Raw genomic sequence first — 22529 nt, 5'->3', positions numbered from 1 at the left:
ATACGACTCCAAATTTTCATAGCAGCAAGCAAATCACCCTCTATATGTCACGTTTTTGTCAAAGTGAGGAGAGTGGCTTGCTTCAGGCTGAGCTCATTTATGAGTTATGAATGTGTTGGGCATCAAAGTCTCAATAACAGCTGAGGTTGTGCTCTCTGCAGCAAACACCAAAAGCAGCATTGCGCAGCAATTGCAGCCTAACAGGAAGTGTGCAACCTGCACATAAAAATGCATCTCCACTGGGCTCAGATATCTGCAAACTCCCAACTGCCTTATCATCAAACAACTTTTTCTCTAAAAATTTTAATTTCCTGATCATTAAAGCATGAGCAAAGCAACTGCTGAGTTCTTTCTGGACAACCTTGGTCTTATCTAGACATGGCGCTGAGAACACAGACTTGGGAGGAGAAACTCATTGGTGAAAATTTATCAACATGTAACAACTTTTACTAAGAATATTCATGTAAGAAATGTCATAAAGATAAACAAGTAGTTAATTTTGATGTAAAGTGCAAGAATATGTCATCACGTTCACAGATAGGATTTACTCTATCATATTTTATCGGTTCATATAAACCTCTTTCATATAAAGGGTTTCTTCTGGAACATTTGCTTGAGCATGGACTGAGCTGACCCAACATATCAAGCTCTTAACATGTTTGGTAAAATCTCCTTGATAACAGACATAAAACGCCAACCATATTCAAAATCTGATCCTGATGGAAGAAAAAGGAAACTTGAACAGCTGGTATTTGTTTGTGTAAAATTAGAGAATGTTCTCCCTAATTTCAATGCAAAAGGTTTTCTTGAGTCCAAAAGAATTCATCCGTGAAAATCTTAAAAAGGTGTGAAAACTTTTCATGGAAATGGAAATCATGTCAGTTTGGGAGGGCGATAGACTAACAACTAGTCTCTGAAACATATATTACAGAAAAAAAGTTCATAGTAAACAAAACAAAATATAATGAAAAGGAGCCCTGAGACTTTCTTCATTTTCTGAAGCTGTGGAAATGTAGACTTGCCACATTTTCTAGACTTGCGTGGGCTTTCTTGGATATATTTGCTTCAGGGTTTGTCTGACAGACTAGGAGGGCGGTGGGGTAGCCTAGTGGTTAAAGCGTTCGCTCATCAAGCAGAAGGCCCGGGTTTGATTGCCCACACGGGTACAATGAGTGAAGACTATTTCTTGTGTCCCTGCAGTGATATTGCTGGAATATTGCGAAAAGCGGCATAAAACCATACTCACTCACTCACTCATGTCAGTGTGACTGCCAATATGGTACACACAATACTGTGTCAAATTCTTTAAATAAGCCCAACATATGTTCCCTCCAGAATGTCAGAACTAAAAATCATGTAATCATTTCTTCTTTCCCAGACCCACCTTACAGTTCACATGAGCACAAGTTATTGATTCTCTTCATCTCTAAAGGATGGTGCTCTTAAATAAATTAAATTGCCATGGAATATTGAATATTTGATGATATGAAATGTTCAAACAAGGCTAATGTTTAACATTAGAAGATCAACAGTTTCCAAACATATTTAATTAAAAAGGCTGATCCCTTTCAATATACAATAGACCTGGATCATTCTTATCTAAAAGCTGCAGTTATAACGTTCGATCACATCAACCAGGCATCCAGTTCATGGGTGATAGGGTAGCTGTGTGGTTAAGGTGTTCGCTTGACACAACAAAGACCCAGGTTCGATTCCCCACATGGGTACAACGAAGCCCATTTCTGGTGTCCCCCGCCATGATATTGCTGGAATATTGCTGAAAGCGGCGTAAAACGTAACTAACTCACTCACATGCAGTTCACACTTTTTCAATGCTATTGTTCAACAAGCTATTTTATCATTTTCTTGATCGGATAAAACCTGCTGACAAAATGCAGCACTTCAGTCTAATTATCACAAGCTCCTCTCTATTTTTTCAAAATAAATAGCTTGTCTGTTTTGAGTCAACCTGTGTATGGCAACAAGGTGAATCTTTAAGGCTTAAGGGTTACACATACCGTCAGTCAGACACACCTGAGAAGATAACATTAACCTGATGGCATCGCTGACTTGCAGTTATCTGTACGGCTGCACAAACCTGCTCCCTGTTTATACACTGCCCAGGCTTTTTGTAGGTAGATACTGCAAGCACCTGCTGAGCAGATCAGACCCAACCTCGTTTCAACTTTGTAGAAACATTTCCTTAACTGATCTTAGCTTCGCCCTTCCTTTCCCACATTTAGTTGCTGTTTATTTTGAAATGTCTGCCTTTCATCGTTTTTACTGTGACTGTTTAGTCACATGGTTGACCATATCCTCAGTACTTGCTGACACAAAACATTCATTGTTGTCTAGGTAAGTTTTACAGCCATTCCTCAAATATACCAAAGGATTACAAACCAACATGTCAGTAACAGCAAATAATTTTCAACTTTATGGTCCCTTGAAATTGTTCAATGAAAAATCAATAAAATAAACAATCATTTGCAAAGTTTATAATGACAACACAGCCATAGAAACTAAAAATAAAATCCAAACTTTCATAAAAATCAAAAGAAATGTGACACAAACAGCTATCAATGACACAAAATCAACCATCACACAGACACAATCAATTGTTCCTGAGGCAGAATCAATTGTCATATGTGAACAATCTTTATTCAGATACAAACAATCGACAAACAAGATCAATCAGTTGTCCAACAACAGTTGTCATTCCAATATAATTGATCAACAGCATCAAGGAGAAATCACATGTCACAAAGGACCAAGTCAAGCGGCAACGAGTTCTACAGGGAGGTCCATGCTTGTAAAGAACGGCGATTATATTGATAACATTGTTTCCATTTACTGTCACACTGGCTGCACCGGCATTAGAAGCTAATCCTATTAGAGCGGAGGCGTGAGATGCACCAGTGATGTGTAGCTGTGCTTACCAAACATGCACATAAGCTTTGTTTAAGATGGTTGGATAATAGATCACAGGATCCTGCAAGCTAACAATCATGCATTACACGCATCAATAGGGCCTGCCAAACTCTTTACTGTTGAGCCTGTACGTGAATCAAATAATTTAATTTCCTTATTCCACAGTTCTGCTGTGATGTGTTGCACTTTATTAAAAGTTTCACCAACATTCTTGGTGAATATGGTGAAAAATTAGTTTTGTAACTGATATCTTTGAAATATATACAAACATACGGTTAAAGGAATATAATTTCACCAAACACATCAAATCTAGTTATCTAACCAAATTTTGGATCTTATCAATATAATGTCAACAAACAATTTTGAATTTTTGTACAGCAAAAGCAAAAGGCAAAAGGCAGACATGATATTTCCGTGATCTTGGACCACTGGTACTATCATGGAGTCATAATTAATACAAAATTCATTATTAATTAATATGCCATATAGCTGGAATATTGCTGAGTGTTGCATAAAACTAAACTGAACTTAACTATTAATAAATATATAGCTTGTAGTAGTAATAATCAGGCCTACCAAAGAAAACTTTCCAACTGTGCAGAAAAATGCAGAAAAGCCCACATTAATTGTGGAAATAGCAACATAAACATAATACCTAGCTTCTGAAACAGTAAAAACTGCAACTTTAAATCGCTAAAACTGGATATAAAAATGAAGATCCTGCAACTTTGATTTTGCGCATGCGTACATGGAAGGGGAAGCCTCCACCGCATGTTGACATTTTCCAGCTTGGACAAAAGTTACATTACCTTTTTAAAGTATTTCAGTTGTGTTATTTGGTACTTGTCATTATTATACTTGTTTGCATACATGTTTAGTTTTCCATTCGTATGAAATGATTGACAGAAATTATTTTGACATATTCAATACTTTTTCTGCGCAACGCGATTCACGGTTGCTCGGAAATTTAAAGCTCGGATCGTAACACGCATGCGCAGTAGAGGTCAAAGTTCAGTGATATAAATATATTGCAGTTTCATAGCCTTTTGTTGCCGTTTTTAACTGTTTCAGTACCAAGGTATTAGGTTTATGTTGCTATTTCCACGATTAATGTGGGCTTTTCTGTGTTTTTCTGCACAGTTGGAAAGTTTTCTTTGGTAGGCCTGAATAATTAATAATGAATTTTGGTTTGAATTATTACTCCATGATAGTACTAACATATTAACTTTGACCTGTGAAACATCTCAATACATAGAAATTCTATAGTTCCCCCATATTCCAATTAAAGACAGAAACACTTCTGTTTCCTAGTTACACTGTAATGAATGTTTCTCTGTTTCAGGAGATCCTGACCTAACATCACACTTCCTCATCTCCATCTGGCGATGGCTGCATGCTTGTCTGATACCGTGGAGTACATATTTTGTCATATTCTATCTCCCCCTTCCCTGTAGATCCATCAACTGGATTTGTGAGTGTCATTATCTAAGTGGCTTGATAGAGCTGGTAATGAGGCTGGCCTGAGCCTACACGCCTTACATAATGCACTGATGGGATACAGGGGTCTAGCTGACAGCCGCTGTGGAGGCATGGCTGTGGGCACAGGGAGGTGGGGGAGGAGGTAACACTGCCTACCAGGAGGGAAGGGAACAGAGGGGGTAGTGGATGGAGAGGAGGATACATATAGTTTATATCCTGAGCTGATAGCTAAGAAGTCATCCAGCCCTATCCATTTCTCACCTTGAATTTAAAAACTATTAAACTAAGAATTGTCCTGAGGTTCCACTATACCCTCTCTATATGTATCTATATGTATCTATGTGTGTGTGCGCAAGAGAGAGAGAGAGAGAGAGAGAGAGAGAGAGAGAGAGAGAGAGAGAGAGAGAGAGAGAGAGAGAGAGAGAGAGAATATGAGTGAGTGAGTGAGTGATGTTTTATGCCGCACTCAGCAGTACTCCAGCTATAAGGTGGCGGTCTGTAAATAATCACATCTGGACCAGACAATCCAGTGGTCAACAGCATGAGCATCAATCTGTGCAATTGGGAACCAATGACATGTGTCAATCAAGTCAGCGAGCCTGACCACCCAATCCCGTTAGTCGCCTCTTACGACAAGCATGGGTTACTGAAGGCACGTTCTAACCCGGACCCTCACGGGTGAGAGAGAGAGAGACAGAGAGAGAAAGAGAGCGAGCAAGGGAAGGAGAGAGAAGGGAGGGAGGAAGGGGAGAAATTCTGATCCACGAGTCAATTGCATAAATTGAAACATTCAAAAAGAGTCTTTTTGGACAAAAGCTAGATCTCAGAACGGCAAATATATATACATTGAGTACAGAAACCAATTTAAATTGTTTCATATGATGAGTGAGTTTCCATTCTAGACTTGGGTGTTGAATGTATAGGGGTTTAGCACTGATGTAGCTGTAACATTGTACATGAATACCAATGTTACCAACAGCAGACTTGAACCTAATTGTCAGACCAGCAGATAAAACAACTGGGCTACCTGAACTTCACCTGAAGGATGAATAATGTTTCAAAGGGTACAAGTGAAATGAAAGTAATGAAAGAGATGAGCATTCTGAAGATTTCTTAAAGTAACAGTTGGGAGTTTGAGGAAAAGCCACTTACTGCAAACCCTTTAGGGGAAAGGGGTTGGGGATAGTAGGGGTTAGGTGTTTGAGGAGAGGCGCTGACAGGACTCGACAAGGAGGATATTAAGAGATTGAGAGGGTGAGGGTGGTAGCACTTTATGTGACCTATTGCAAGTGGAGGGGACAGGTTTGGGGGTGGGGGTAGGGGACAGGCTCATAAACCAACCACATAAGCGGCTGTAGGGTCAGGGATTATGATGACTGGTTGCAATGGATGAGAAGCACTTGGTGACCAGATGGCATGCTGGGAAGAGCAAAGGTTTGGTTCAAGTGCTGTGTTCATATCCTGGAGTTAATTGCATTTTTATTGTCTTCATGTTTTTTGAAGTCATCTTCTGTAAAAGCTATTTGTACAAATCTGCATGAATCAATACTCATTTAACGTCAAGATCAACAAAAACTATTTTAATTTGCCCTTGAGACATCTTTAATTCTAATGACAATGAAAAAAAAAAGTTATTTCACACACTTGAGTTACACTGCTGAGGTAGGAGCAATTTCACAGATATAATATATTTGATGACAAACTTGAACAATATGCCTAAATACAAACTTTAAAATGGAAACTATAAGCAGATTCAAGCATGCAAAGTCAGTGACAAGAAGATGAATAATTGACCTTCAAACATCTTTTGACTGACACGATTATTACTGGAAGTCAGCAGTCGTATTGTATTTTCAAATGCATCCAAATTATACCTGTGGCCTACATACAAACCATGTACCCATCTTTGTGATGACATACAAGATATGTTCTCAGAAATCCTTTCATAGGCAAAGATCACGGGCCATAAATTCTCCTTTATCAAGAAACGGTTTGTCCCTTTTATCTCATAGGAAGGTAAATCAAATTTGTCTGCCACAGTCTTTTATCCACTGGTTATACACACAGGTATTTAATTTAATTGACGGGAAACTCCACTTCTGGGATTACAGGTAATATCCCAAGGTGTATCTGTATGGCTGCGAGTAAATAAAAAAAATATGTTCCCCTTTATCAGGATTCAACAGAAGTGAGTGCGTGAGTTTAGTTTTACGCCGCACTCAGTAATATTCCAGCTATATGGCTGCGGTCTGTAAATAATCGAGTCTGGACCAGACAATCCAGTGATCAACAGCATGAGCATCGATCTGCGCAAATGGGAACCGATGACATGTGTCAACCAAGTCAGCGAGCCTGACCACCCGATCCTGTTAGTCGTCTTTTGTGGCAAGCATGGGTTGCTGAAGACCTATTCTACCCCGGATCTTCACGGGTCGGATTCAACCGGAAGATCGGACACCGATAAATGTTTTTTATCTAAACATATTTGCGCCTTGTACTGTATTTTTCTACAATGACTGTGAGTGTACGCTCAATCATCATTTAATTGCATTATAAACTGGTACTGAAAACATTCTTATATTTGAGTACAAGGTAAGAGGTTGGACCATAGTTTAACAATATTACTATATTAACTGTGCTGGGAAACTAAAACCCGAAGCACATTAAACACTGAAAAAACTACTTCATACAAAACCTTATGTACATGAATACATACAGTGCATTCTTTGCTTTCAAAGTAAGGGTCATCTTTTTTAGGCAGTTTTAGGTTAGTTTTAATATTACATTTTACAGACTGTACATGCAGGACGTTGATTGTATTAGCTTTCAGGCATTGACATCATTGGCACCATTTCCCTTAAGGTTCTTTGCGAATCAGAATATTGTGTGCAACGCATCATGGCACAAGAAGAACATATATACATGTATTTACTGTGGGGAACTCTGTGACACCCAACATTTAAAAACATGACTTTACATAGACATGTTAATATCTATTTATCTTCCAGTGCATTTAAACCACATTGTTCACAGAAAAGTGGAACGATACTCTTTTTCTAACAGAAATGCCATGCATATAGAAAAAACATTCTGTTGGAAATGTCAAGTGTTACGAGATATAAACAGAAACCATGAATACATTTGAAGTTGTAACAGTCAGGTCTTGGTCAGCTTCTCAACTTAGGCCTTTTAAACAGGCATTCAAACCACAACAACATATAGCCTACTTCAAAGTGATATATTTTTTTATTCCCCAACAAAGAATAATAGTATGTTCTCTGTATCATGTGTTAAAATAATCCATATCTAACAAAAAGCCATTCATGTTATGATTGTAATGCAATATTTTCAAATCAAAAGAATCTTTTTATTAATATATCTTGAAAGCTCGGTTCTTGCAAAAGCACTTCATCAAAAGATAGCCAGGCTAGTGTAAATGCAATTAACATTTTTTCCCCATATAGAAATAACCACACATGTATTATGAGAGTATGAGACAGTCGAAAGTCAACAGATAACACATGTATAAATGTTGTTAAGGTCATAATACAACTAACAAAATATACATGGATATTCTTTACTGACTCACAACAAAGGTCTCTTATCGCTAACACAAATATCTAGCATGGGTGGAGAAACATGGCTACTGAAATATCTTTATTGGAAACTTATAGTGCTATTAAAGTTAGCTTAGAAGAGCCTTATGGCATATCACTAGATAAACCTGGAAATTTCCTGGATAACAAATACAAAGCCATTGAGACACCCTGGTACACTGCACATGTACTTGAAAGCTTCAGGCATTTTGTATTCAAATAAAACACGTAGTCAAAAACAACAAATATAATATCTATGGCTATCCCAAAATTCATACAAAGAAAATTCCTCGAACCCAAACACTCTCATGATGAGGTGTGGATGAGACAACATGCAATTTGTTAAATTTATAGATTTGAACAAGATCAGGGTAGGGATTATCATTTCACATTAAGCCCTGTTTCCAACATCTATTGCAGACCATAATCAACAAACAAACACATAAATTCATGACACCTACCAGAGCAAATATCACCTCATGGACAGACAGCTCTCCAGAAATCGTAAACTATCCTCCAGCTATGGCCAAGGAGCTGGTAATCTCCCAAAGGACAAGTCTTTGGATGTGTGACTCGACCCTATCTGCTGCTTCAAACAACCAAGGAGGGGCCACAGTGTCCCCTACAATCTATTCTGAAGCAATTACAGCAGGACAAAGAGAAGAATCTCCCACCCAGCTCAATGTCTTGTCCTGCAGACTTCATTCACTTGTTGTGCGTCTGCCTGTTTGAGTTATATCCACAGCAGACGTGACTGAGGCAGACGTATTAACCCTTTGTAACTGGTTAACCTTATCTGCTTCAAACTGGATGATTATTGACAGTCTGGATTTGTAGGTATGCTGCTGACAGATGTATTAACCCTTCACTGGTTAAATCTTAAATTATTTTTAACTTTTGACAGCCTAAGCGAAACTGTGGCAGATAGGTTAACCACTTCCAAATCATTAGCTGTTTTACTCCTACAGTTATGAATGACTTTTGCATGTGTGAGTTGGTATGTAAAAGATATGCAATCACTTTAACCCTAATGACACAATTTACAGTACAGACACAGGTGCATAAATATAACATTTTTCTCAATCATGAGGGCCTTTCAGCATGGATTTGAGTTGCTTAAAGCGAACATTTTTAATCTTGTAAATGTATCATTTGTTTCATCTCATTATTCCTGAGAAACTTAAGTTGAGTCTGTGGCATGTAAAACAAATAATTTTCACAATGAGGCTGCCCCATCATTTCTAGTTTAGCAAAGAAATGCAAAAACAGAACATTCATCTCAGCTTAGTACACATCAGTGAGTGAGTTTAGTTTAGAAATGGGCTTCACATTACACCCATGTGGGGAATCAAACCCGGGACGAGCGAACGCTTTAACCACCACATATCAAACAATTACAGTGGACTTGATAATGGTATTACCTAAACTAGTTTTGACAAAATTAAATGCAAATATTTCGGTCATAGTTCAGGACTAATGAATCAATTGTAAACTGCATTTAGATGCCAATTTCCAAAAAAATGACACAAAAAGAGACTCTTTGAGAAAAAGATAGCCCTCAAGTTGTGAGCTGAAAACTGGGTGAGTATTGGCTGCTGGGGCTGATAATGTGATTATATGAGTGGAACTTGAGTGGGGGTTGGGGTGACTTTCGTGTTAATTATATGCTTTGGGGACTCTGAAATGGACTGTTGATTTTAAAACAGAAAGGGTTAAGTAAGATGCTGAGGTACAGCCTTGCACTGCATAAATACAGCCATGGGTAGAATTGCAGTCGGGGAAATCAGCACTGTTTTATCTCAGGGAGATATACCTTTTTATTCCACTCTTCTCCAGGATTTATTTTTTTTATACAAATTTTTTCATCTCTGAAAACCAGAGATAATTCCCTCTTGGCAGAAAGCTAGTTTCAGTTAAGCTCTGGGAAACATAGGATAGGCTTTAGTCTAGTGTTCAACGATATCATGTCTCAATATACAAAATCTGATGTTATGATGGAAATATGATGCAATACACAACACAAATAAAACACAATTTAGATCATCAGTCATTTGTGAGAATTAAATTAGCAATGATTACAAACAACACATTTGTCAAGATTACATGGCAAACACCACTTAATTTCATTGACAGCTACCACTAAACTTCATTGTTAACTAACATGGAAGTCTCTGGAGGGAAAATCCACATTAACACATTCAAATACTGATTCATCTTGTCATTTAAGTCCTATTTAAATTGCAATTATACAGCTGCAGGAAATCAGTAGCATAACAAACAATCTGCCTTTGTGCTTGAGCTGGACAAGGATTCACTGAAGTGTCTATATTCTGGGTTGTGAGTATCACATTGTGAGGGCCACCATATAGCTGGAATATTGCTGAGTGCGGCGTAAAACTAAACTCACTCACTCACTCACATTATGAGGCCAGGTATAAATACAGCAGTAACCATCTGTACCATTGAAACAATTAGTCTTAATACTTTTATTCACTGGAGTGTCGGATTAATGTTTTGTCTCTGAATACATATAATTTTGATAGTAACAAATAATCCCATTCAAATTTAAAAAAGAGTCCCAGTGAGATGGGATTCAGAAATCTAGACTTGCTTCATTTAGAGCTTTAGCATTGCAGGGAGGGCTGGGCAGTCGGGAAGAACAATGTGGATCAGGGACTATATGACTGATTGGAGTGTCAGTGTATAGGCGGATCCAGTGTGAGTGTGTGTGCAAGGGTGCATGCACGCACACACACGCGTCACGCCACGCACGCACACACACACACACACACACACACACACACACACACACACACACACACTTTGTCCCAAAAGTTTATTAAATGACCCATTAAATGACGGGTGAAAATGAAGTATGCACACACACCCCTCCCCCTTTCCCAAGAGTGTGCACCTCCCCTTTCTCAAAAAACTGTATCCACCTCTGCAGTGTACAGACAAACTCAGTGTTGTAGGAGAGTTTTATGAACAGTTTTACTTTAACGAACTTCTATACACTAAATATGTAATGGTAGCGTTCATATTGAAAATGGCGCATATTTTTGTAAACCTGAAGAGCTTTCATGTATCATAAAACCTCACTGTGAATATACTTTTGATATCATATCCTTATCATCAATGGATATTTCACAAAATATCCTTTCCATAAATGTATATTTCATACAACCTTTCCATCAATGTACATTTCACAGAATTTGCTTACCATCAATCAATAACAGAAGATACATCCCATTAATGAATTGATACAATGTAAAACCTAACCTTTGCGATCTGTATTGCATCATCACTAATGTGTATAACATCCATAACATCCCACCCTTAATGTCAAGACGCATTCTGCATCCAACACAATATATCTCAGTCTCTAATGCACACACTAGATGAAGCTAAAGATGATATAAATCATTAGGGAACTCAGTTTCAGGTTCTGTATGAAAGCATTGGGGTGTTTATTTTCAAACAGATGTAGATGTGCCCATCTTTAAACAACAGAAGTCGTCACAGCTGCTGTGTATGGTTCATCAAAGTGCGCGGCCATTCTCACTGAAAGTGTTACTTGAGGCGGACACAATGAGTTGATAGGGGATCCCTATGCTTTGAAGTAGCAGCTGCACCCTGGTGGTGCAGCAAAGTGTGCATGTGTGAGAACAGCGAGACCACCCCTACTTAGCTGCCTCAGTCTACCATAATGGTGTTTGCAAAATCTCAGGATCTTGTGGCCTACTTTTCCAATATTTAGCAGCTTCTGTCTGAATACCTGTTGGCCTGAAACCATATGACCCTCTCTGACGCCTGGAGGAGTACCTCTAAAGCTCTTATGGTCTAAATGAAAGATAACACTAACTCCAACTGAAAAACATCCACAAAGCATTTTTGCAAGGCAATTCTAAAACACAAAGTTCAATATTTTTTATGAATCAACTGAATACCTTAAAAATCAATTTATTACACCAAATATCACACATACCAAAGGCTGGGAAGCAGATTTTATAGCAGTTCATAGGAATATTTCATCCAGGTCTATCAAGAAACTAAAGAGGGAATCAAACTCAGGTCTACAGAGTGAGAAGTGAGTTTTTATTCCAGCAAACTACTCCACCATCTAGCAATATGACATCGGTTAGTAAGCAAATAAGTTTGGGCCAGACAATCCAGTGATGGAGATAGGATCAATCAATACTGATGAGATATGATGACATGCGATGAACCAAGTCACCCACTTTTGTAGTCAGAATTTGTTTGGTGCAAATTGTACAAAGACAATAAGGATGGAATCTTTTAATGAAGAGTTGTCTCCACAAAAACAACTGAACGACAAGAAGACAGAAATATTTGAACTCAAATGTATTGGCATTGATGCATTCAGGAATGTACGGTACTGACTGATAATTATCAGCATGATGTTCTTGTAAACACAATAAATAACCTTGAAGCATACATCTCAGACATGTGCTTCAGTCTGGGGTGAGGTTTCTGAATACCGCGCCAAGTGTACCTGTATGCCTTGGGTGACAAAGCCCGTGAGAATGCCACCTGAAGTTTGACAGAAGCTTGGTCCCACCTATCTCTGTAATAACAGGGTAGAATGTCTGGAGTGTATCAAGTAGCCCTCTACTGGGACATCACCCCCCACCATTGCCCCTACCCCCCCAAACTCTGAATATCCATGGGGGACACAACATTGGGGTAACATCAGCCAGGCTTTACTGGGTAAAATCAGATAGGCTGTATTGGTTTACCTACTTATTAGACATGGTGTAGATAACTGTCATGGCTTGTCAAAGTACTAACCCGGCCAGTGATGGAGATCTTTATCAGAGCACAGATTTGCCGAATAAACAGAAGTTAAACTGTGTGAAAACCTTAACTTATGGAACAAGCTCTCATCGGGGCATCATTACACAATATCAGTCTCGCATGGTCTTTTCTTCAAGGTCAAGGCTAAATGTTGAATATCACTTACACTGTCTACAAAAGAATTAGTCACTTCACTCCATTATCAACCTCACCCATCAAGTAACATGGCACTACATTCATTTCATAATAGTTGACATCCTTTTTTAATAATGTTGTGTAAGATGAATGTCCCAAAAATGTTTGATATCACCAAATGTTACCAAAGCAATGTCAAAGGGAGTGTGTTACGTTTGTATATCCCAGTTTGGAACAGTATTTCAGTTATACCACAGCTTGTGTGAGACAGCAAATCATCACATAGATCTCAAATGATTAGCACTTTTGTGAAACCCATGAGTATGGGATAAGTGCTGACAAACCTTGAACTAAATGAGGTTAATCTATGATTCGCGACCATAGGGAGGTGAATGAAATACAGATTCCCTTGCACATGAGTGTCTGGTATTAATTAAGAAACTGTGCAATATTTGGACAGGATATTGTTTGGAATGATAATACACTATTGCCAATGAAGAGGTAAATGTCCACAAATTCTTTAGTTCACGTTGAACCTAGGAGTGAGTGAGTGAGTAAGTGAGTTGTGTTGAATGCCCCTATTATTAGTATTCCAGTTTCACAGCCTGTCAGCTTAATGTTCGAGAAGATCCTGAGTGAGTGAGTGAGAGAGTGAGAGAGAGAGAGTGAGAGTGAGTGTGAGATGAGTGAGTGAGAGTGAGTGAGTGAGAGTGAGTGAGTTGTGTTGAAAGCCCCTATTATTAGTATTCCAGTTTCACAGCCTGTCAGCTGAATGTTCCAAGAGAACCTGCAGTTCCGTAGGTCTCATATGTCAATCACTTCAATGAAACTGATGCACAAGTATGGTGCTGACAAACCAAGAAGCAAGATTCAAACCCACAATCATTGGTGTCGGCGTGTCCAGGGGACGCAACTCTGCACAAAGAATTGTGACCCATTATATGACGTGCAACAGCGCCCCAATGGACATAGGAATCATCTAAAAATTCACTCTAATTCTGAAAGATTAAAAAAGAAACAACATATTGATGTCTCCTTCACAAACAAAACAAGAGGAAACAGCCAATTCTGTTACAGGTCAGGTTTATCGGAAAGAAGGAACTCGCCTACCACCAAAATAACTCCACACATTCTCACCATTTTGATTCCTCTCGGCCATAACAGGCAAAGAGATAGAGTTTTACATGGAATTTGTGCTCTTTGCAGTTTACAGTGCAGTAACTTATTGCCAGACAGATGGATGTCAGATCATAAAGTGCTGCCACATTTCATGTGAGGGACTTGGAGACAATGCACTTTGATGCTAAGATGGAGAAAAAGGTTCCTCAAAGTGTCTTTGTTTATGGACGTAATTCTAGCTGAATGTTATCAACACAGAGAAAAGGGAATAAATCTGTCAGCACTTCCTACAGACAGAGCAAACACTGCAAGGAGTCTTGTGCTGCTGGCAGTGTGTGGAGTTTAGTCTGCCTGACAGAACATGCAGGTGGACAGGGATCAGCCTGGGGCCAGCCTGATGGATGATGCAGGGGATATACATTGGCATCAAATACCGCAGAGGTGATGCACCAATACAATTATATCCCCACATATGCAGGCAAGGTGATGCCTTGTAATTTCAATATCTGCTGGGTTCATTATCGCAGAATTCATATGGCGGGAGTTATAAACTTTTATACCTTTGTATGTAGAATTGATAATATGAGCATTATCTTCTTTTATACAATCTGGTTTATCGCCAAACAAAAAACAGAGTCAGTATTTAATGGTACTTTTGAAGACAATTCAAGTTAAGTGTAAATAATAATTTATAGAAACAATTTCCCCCCATCCAAACAAACCAGCAGAAACACTCAACAAGTTACCTTAAATAAAATGTTTTCACCTTTCCAAATGTAACTCATTAATCCTGATCGCCATATATACTGTTTATGCTCTGATGAAAATCTTTAAGATATAACGTGATACACATACTGAGCTCCACACAAACAATGACATCATCAGAATATATTACATGTTTTAATATCAATAATTTCAAGCAACAAATATTCATTGTTCATGACATTTTAAATACAATTATTTTCTGAATTGTTTCCATGTGTGTATTTATGTAAGTGAGTGAGTGAGTTTAGTTTTACGCTTCACTCAGCAATATTCCAGCTATATGGCGCCCATCTGTAAATAATTGACTCTGGACCAGACAATCCAGTGATCAACAACATGAGCATCGATCTACACAATTGGGATACGATGACATGTGTCAACCAAGTCAGCAAGCCTGACCACCGATCCCGGTAGTCACCTCTTGCGACAAGCATGGGTGACTGAAGATGATTTCTAACCCTGATGGGCAGTGGGGTAGCCTAGTGGTTAAAGCGTTGTCTCGTCATGCTAAATACCCGGGTTCGAATCCCCACATGGGTACAATGTGTGAAGCCCATTTCTGGTGTCCCCCCCCGTGATGTTGCTGGAATATTGCTAACAGCAGCATAAAACCTAACTCAGTCAGTCAGTCAGTCTAACCCTGATCTTCATGGGTCGTGTATTTATGTAATTCTGTATGCACATATGAATGAATCAACATGTTTTGTCACATAAACATTGCATGTGTTCCGCAATAGAATGTTTCCGGCAATAACTATTATGTTCAAGTTATACTCAAGAACCTGTAATATTGTATGGGGCAAACCGAGCCCTACTGTACAACCACAATCCTGCACTGAGATGTCACAGAGTACTAGCCTTGCTCCAAGGCTGTACTGAATGCTATGCCCATGGATGTATAGTAACTCTATCCTTTAAAGAGGCAAGTCAAGATAAGCGGACAGTACAGTCTAAGTACACCAGTCCGTTATTTATATTTTTTTCAGAAATTATCATTTAAACTATTAATTATTACCTCAGAGACTTGTGCAAGACTAACTGTGTACATACTGGTCTACACACGGCACACGGCACCCTTTGTCAACCAGATGCATCAATCTGTTTCTCATTACAACAGGGAGCACAACCGGTGGTCCAAACAGTTAAGTCCTGGAAAAAACAAATCCTAAGTCTGGGGTCAAACTGTCCAAGTGATCTATCAGAAATACTTAACTTCACCACAGACTGAATATATTGTTTCCATGTCATTATACTACATATGTTTTTTCCAAGTGAAATTGTTACAATGTACATCATTTATATGTGGAATGTATCTGTGTATTTCTATATCTTTGTACCAACTGTGTTTATATTTGTAGTTATATATATAGAATGTCCAATGTCTTCTCTCCATTCCCAAAGTTCTCCTTTCTTCCTTTGGCAAGAGGTATTTCCAGTACGCTGGTCCTACTCTGTGGAATTCTCTCCCTCTCCACATAAAGCAGTCTCCCACATTGGAAACTTTCAAAATTAAGTTGAAGACTTTCTTTTTTTTGCCAAAGCCTATCCCTAAAATTAATCTTTTTGTCATCAATCTTTTTGTCATCAATTTCAATGTATACTAATTTTACTATTTTATCCTCTGTATGCATTGTATGTATGCTTTTATGTAGCGCCTTGAGCATGTATCAGTGGGTGGAAAATGGCACCATAAAAATATCCATTATTATTATTATTAGAATATTGCCACTGTTCCTTCATGGAATGCTATGCTATGAATATCTTATTCGAGTCTTAGTCTTCAGCACCAGGAAATCAATGAGTGCTATGCAAAACACCTTATTCTGCTTAAGACAGTCTTAGTCTTTAGCACCAGGAAATCAATGAGTGCAGTGCAAAACACCTATACTCCAGGACTCTGATAGTTAGTAATGGATGGTAAAACACCTTCTCTGTGAGCCGATATGTTTATTTTTGCCTCATAATGTTTGATGGAGAGAAATGTTTATGACTGATGGACATTGAGGCTCCTCCAAGCCAGCTCCATAACAGTTTCCTGTCTTAATATACTACATGGCAGACTAACAACCAGTCCCTGAAGTGAAAATACTTTACAGAAAACAAGGCTCATAGTGAAAAACATAAACTATAATGAGAAGGGGCCCTGAGGCTTTCTTCATTTTCAGAAGCTGTGGAAATCTAGACTTGCCACATTTTCTAGACTTGCGTGGGATTTCTTGCTTCAGGGTCTGTATGACAGACTAACTACATGGATACAATACATACGACGACCACTTCCTTTGAAGGTTTATAACCAAAATATCTCTAGTTAACATTAACATTATCACTAATTTAATCTGACTTTTTAAATATAAATTTTTGTTTCATAAATAAAGTTGAAAAAGTGAACAAACTTTTCAACAGTTCATTCTATTATTGTCAAAAAATCAAAGCTTGTTCTTATTTGAAGAATCATCAAGATGATATTGTGCACATTGTCAAATGATGCAAATTAATACATCATGACAGCACACAACATTTATTTCAGTTTGGAACTGTTATGCTAAACAATCGCACATCAAACTGCAAGATTTTCATATTTCAATTCAAGGAAATCACAATTGGCAGTCCCACACATCATTAAAGAGTCCATTAATCACTTTCTATGAACAGCCTGCTATCAAATGAAAACGCTATTTCCTACAACAAACAAAAGGCAAAGGATCAATAGCAATGACATCTATATGACTCACCCCGTGACTACAGTGTGTATAACATACCCCTGCCTCTATTACTAACCTAGTCATCAATATCAGTCAGGGCAATACGGAACAATAATCCCCTAATGTCCTTGTGCCACACGGACCAATCCCAATCTACACACCAGCCAGCACCTTGAGTGATATCATGAATTATTCCAATAATTGTCATAATTAGGTGATTTGCTTGTTGTGAAAATTATGTGTTGTATTAATTGATGTTATTTAGCAGGTTAAAGTGACATATATCAAGGGTTGCTGCATTTAGCAGTAATTGCCATGTCACTACCTTCTGATAATTAGACTTAATGATACTGTAATCTGATAGAGTGTACTTTATCACATCATGTTTGTATCATCAAGAGGATTGCAGTCGAAATCTACAGTCACACCATGACGACCTCGGGCCGTGTTAACGTATGAGTGTCTTTGCGCTAAGATTGGTCTGTTGAAAGTGACCAACCAATACACTGTCTTCTTTTTTGGCAATGACAGGTTGCTAAGTGACAATATTCTTACCACTGGTTCCCACAGGTTTAATGAGGCTTAGGTAATGATAATAAATGAGTTTGATTTCACATCATTTTTTTGCAATTTTCTGGCATCACCATGGTGGGAAACACAAGATATGTTCATCACACTTTGTACCTACATTGGGATTTGAACCTCCACCTTCTCTGGCAAGAAAGGCAAACCCTTTAACCACTAAGCTCCATCAACCCCACACTCTATCCCCTTGAGGTTAATATGGCTGATTTTTGTTTACATTAATATTTTACCATCTGGTTGTAACCTATGAACACAAACCTAACAACACAAACTCCAATAACAGCCAACACAAACTCCAATAACAGCATAATACAAACATATTTCTAAAAATATTTAAAAACATAATCCCTCAGCTATAACATACATTGTTTCAGTCATTTTACTAAAATTTGCTACAGGAATGATTGTGACATTATTATTCATATTGTTGAATCACACTGAGATAATACAACACTGGATCAATTACGTGGAGGCAGGCACTATAGTTATCTGCCATTCAGCATCACTGAGGTATGCTGAAGGAATTAACGATTCAAAAGGGATTCCTCATTCACGGTCACTGAAGCATGAAGCAATTCCAAAAGTTCAGACACACAGACATAACATGAACCATTGTCAGAGAGAAGGCGATATATACAAGACCTTAAAAATACCACTCACAAGTCTTGAATTGACCTATTTCAAAATCAGCCTGGACATGTCAGTGATAAAAATACAGCTGACATTCAAGAAACAATTGACATTTATAAAGCAATGCCCCAGTTAGAAATGCATTTTCTATTTCAGAACAAGATGTAATGTAATCTACCACAAAAACCTTCAGGAAACACGGCTGTCTGTCATACCTCATAGGATTTGTGAAACAAAACATAAAATGAGAACCATTTGAAAAATGTCACATGCACCTCAATTGAAATGACATCACAAAACTGTTTTCTTACCAAAATGAACCATGCTCCACACAAGAAAATATTTCCCACAAATATTGTGAAGGAGGAGAATCTCTTCCTTCAGGCACAAAAGAGTTCCAGTGAGTTGCCACTATTCCTGTGGAGGAGAACTGACTAGTTATCCGTGCTGTTACACTGAACAAAGCCAACAGTTCTGATTTATGGCCGAGCTTGGAGCTCGCTCAACTTCAATCCCATCTGCTCTCCTGACTCCTAACCAAGATGGCTGACTACCCCAGTTGGGCCAGTCGGCAGTTTACCATGGCAACCATGAAAGGAGGGGAAGCCAAGTTTAAATGTTTTCGAGAGATGGAAATGAGACATGATTGGCAGTGGAAGTGAACCTGTTAGTTTTAGCAACAGAGATGCCAAGTGAATATGGCTCATATCAACCTCTCAATGATTGTTTATTGTTCTAGTTGGACAGAACCAATTGGTGGCAGCAGTGCTGTACCGGTCATAACAGACCTGCATTAGCCCATGAGGACTTTGGAAAACACAAAATCTCAGTCTTAAGATAAACAGCTGAATAATGTTACTCAATGTCACAAAATTCTTTTATCCATTTAATACTCTGTACATATTAAAGATAACAAAGGAAGATGTGTTGACAACACCTGAATTAAGCCTGAATTCACAACAAATGCTATACATGAACATTCCATTCAAATTTTCAAACACATTTTTTCCAAACTTTGCAAATTACAATTTCAATTTTTTCTAAAAAGGTGAACAATGTAACATAAGGTAGAACAAGCAGAATGAATTCAGCAAACGCCAGCCAGCTGAATAAGTCCCTCATTGTCATTGAAAGCTACCTACAAAAGAAGTCCCCTTGATTGAACCTGGACTACAAAGCAGCCCGCGGCCGACTGTCGTACCATATGCAATATCTCGGGTCCTGCCGATGTGAAGTCTAGCGCAACACAGTAATAAAACTTGTTTCTTTCAATGTGTGAAAAAACGCACAATACATACAGAATTATGTGTTATAATCCAGTTACCGTCTTGCATAATGGATGGCTTCTAAGAGGGCAATAAAACTCGAGACAAAAACATGACTGGCCTGTGACAACATTAAATTTGATCCCAGCCTGTTCCTCCATCAAGGTATCAAATTATCATCTGAGTGGAAAAGATCTGGGGCGGTATTCATAAAGAAACTAAGATTTTTCCTAAGTCCAAACTTAAGTTTTTAAAACTGACTTAGCTAAGTCTGAGACTTTAGATGCTATTCATAAAGCTACTAAGTCAGAAACTTAGCTAAGTTTCCAAAGACAAAGTAAGTCTTTTTCGTAGTGCATACCCGCGTGATCACTAGGGTGAATCCGAGTTATTTTTAGACTTCCGTCGGAACTCTTTTATAAAAAGGTCTGAAAATGGCTTTCGTTGGGATCTCCCTTTTGCTATTTACGGCAGACGACACACTGAGATACCGCGGTAATACATTGTGAAAAAATATTTGAGTCTGAGATAAAGAAGGAAAACCTAATTGGACTAAAGACGCGAGGTCCTGCTTTTGACAGAACTTCGTGAAAACAAACACCAGAGTGTTGGAAGGAAGTTTGGTCCGGCGTGACATCGGGCGAAGCGGCAAGAGGCGTGGCAGGTAATGTAAACATTGGGTCCGACTGTCAAGGTGAAGTCAAGAATACAGAAATGTCTTAGACTACGTTGCCACATAGTTTTTATTTGTTTTGAATAAGTCACGATTTTCTGTTCTCTTTTCTGAATTACATTGGTACGCCTATGAAACAGCCCAAAATGCATCAAACACTGGAAAAATGTAGTGAGTGTAGGTGATGATTAGCCGAGGTCACACGACGAAGGAAAGGAATATGTATGAACGAAAAAGTTTTTTTAAGCGAACATGACCTCATACAAATAGTTTGATGAGGCTACAGCATGTAGTGTCAGGAATATTTGTAAAATTTCCTGTGTTTTGTTTACTAACAATGGAAAATTTTAAAAAATAGGAAATCCTACTTTATAATTTTTTTTAGGAAATCCTAGTTTATAAATATATGACTAAATATGAAAGCTTTGAGTGATATCTATTAAATGTATTATCATCATAAGTGTAATCAACTTTCTAAGATGCCTAGCTGTTAGAACAATCGAAAAAAACAAACATTATGAGACAATAAAGGTATAGTTTTTTGATGACGTAACAATTGAATGACGTTATCCCGTCACTGCGCCATTCTAGTGTGCCCCCTCGTAATTGAATTATTTTACATTACGTCACAATGTAAGTGACGTCACGATGCATGTCAGTTGTCATCGCCTCGTACGGCCTCCTACAGTAAACTACTCCGTTGCATCCCGTTTCTTGGTTTGCAGTTGCTTCACGCAGCTAACATCACTGGTGGAAACATTACGTTTATGTTTTATGACGGTTAAAATGTGTCAATTCGACTCACAAGTTTTCAGCGACACGGTAATGTTAGCAATGTTTACATTCCCACAATGCAATGTCGTGGAATGTCGGCTTGACTACTCAACTTCCTCTGGATGTACTGATCTAAACTTACGCTGATAGTAGAAATGCAACGTTCATATTGCCCAATATGGTTTACGTTAATGACAGATGTAATTAAAATAATTCAGAGAAGATATTTAATCCGAGCGTAAACCGTCATCAAACTGTTATCATTTGTTTATTCTGGTAGCGTTAGATCTTAGCGTAGGGGGCAGACACATCAATAGAACAAGCACCAGTTAGCCCTGTGCGAGGATTCTTAATTTAGGTCACCGACACCGTCATTTGTTTTCTACCTTAAATTAATCGTAATTATCCTAAGAAAGTATTAAATTTAGCATCTTAGAAAAGATGTAAAGTTAAGCTCTACCCCAATGTGTTTTGTAATAAAGTATAGTTTTGCCCTGAACTATTATAACATCAAAGCACTCGGACTACCGTCCTCTTGCTTTAATTATAATAGTTCAGGGCAAAACTATACTTTATTACAAAACACATTGGGGTAGAGCGAACTTTATTTCTTAATTAGAACAATTGATTTCAAGAATATATGGGAAATTAAATAAATAGGAAATCCTACTTTTTATAAAAAAAATTAGGAAATCCTATTTTATAAAAATATCCTTTCTCCCAAATGCTGGCGACGAATCTAATGCCATTCCCATCTAGACGGTATCGCCGAATTAATTCTTCATCGCTGTATTCAACGAGACTTTGTCTTCTTTGGTGAAATGAACGACAGCGCTACGGCAGCCACATTGTTTACTGACTTAAGTCAAACACCTTCCAGTTAAGCCTACCCCTGCCCAGTCTTAAGATTTAAGTCGGAAATCGCCAAAACTTAAGCCTAAGTTGCTTTATGAATATGACTTGAGTAAAATCTCAAAACTTAAGTCAGAAAAAGTGAAAAACTTAGTTTTTTCACAAACTTAAGTCATATTTCAGACTTAAGTTCTTTTATGAATACCGC

General features: G+C 38.1%; 1 protein-coding gene across 7 annotated transcripts in view; it reads right to left on the bottom strand.

The window, feature by feature from the left end:
• The window catches only part of LOC124285041 (plexin-A4-like), a 124008-nt gene that overhangs the window by 56151 nt on the left and 45328 nt on the right, over window positions 1-22529 (bottom strand). For 4 of the 7 annotated variants that reach the window (XM_046721180.1, XM_046721186.1, XM_046721185.1 and 1 more), the window contains exon 1: window positions 19069-19313. The exons of 1 other annotated variant lie outside the window; for it this stretch is intronic. The gene's annotated coding sequence lies outside the window, so the exon portion shown is untranslated. Of the gene's footprint in view, window positions 1-37; window positions 123-8464; window positions 8742-19068; window positions 19314-22529 lie in introns of those variants that run through there. 2 more of the 7 variants (XM_046721181.1, XM_046721183.1) reach the window with 2 other exon arrangements.

The sequence above is a fragment of the Haliotis rubra genome, unplaced genomic scaffold (assembly GCF_003918875.1).
Source record: "Haliotis rubra isolate DU_JTF1 unplaced genomic scaffold, ASM391887v1 Scf350, whole genome shotgun sequence".
Classification (NCBI taxonomy): Eukaryota; Metazoa; Mollusca; class Gastropoda; order Lepetellida; family Haliotidae; genus Haliotis; species Haliotis rubra.
This window is presented reverse-complemented; position numbering and strand designations above follow the sequence as displayed.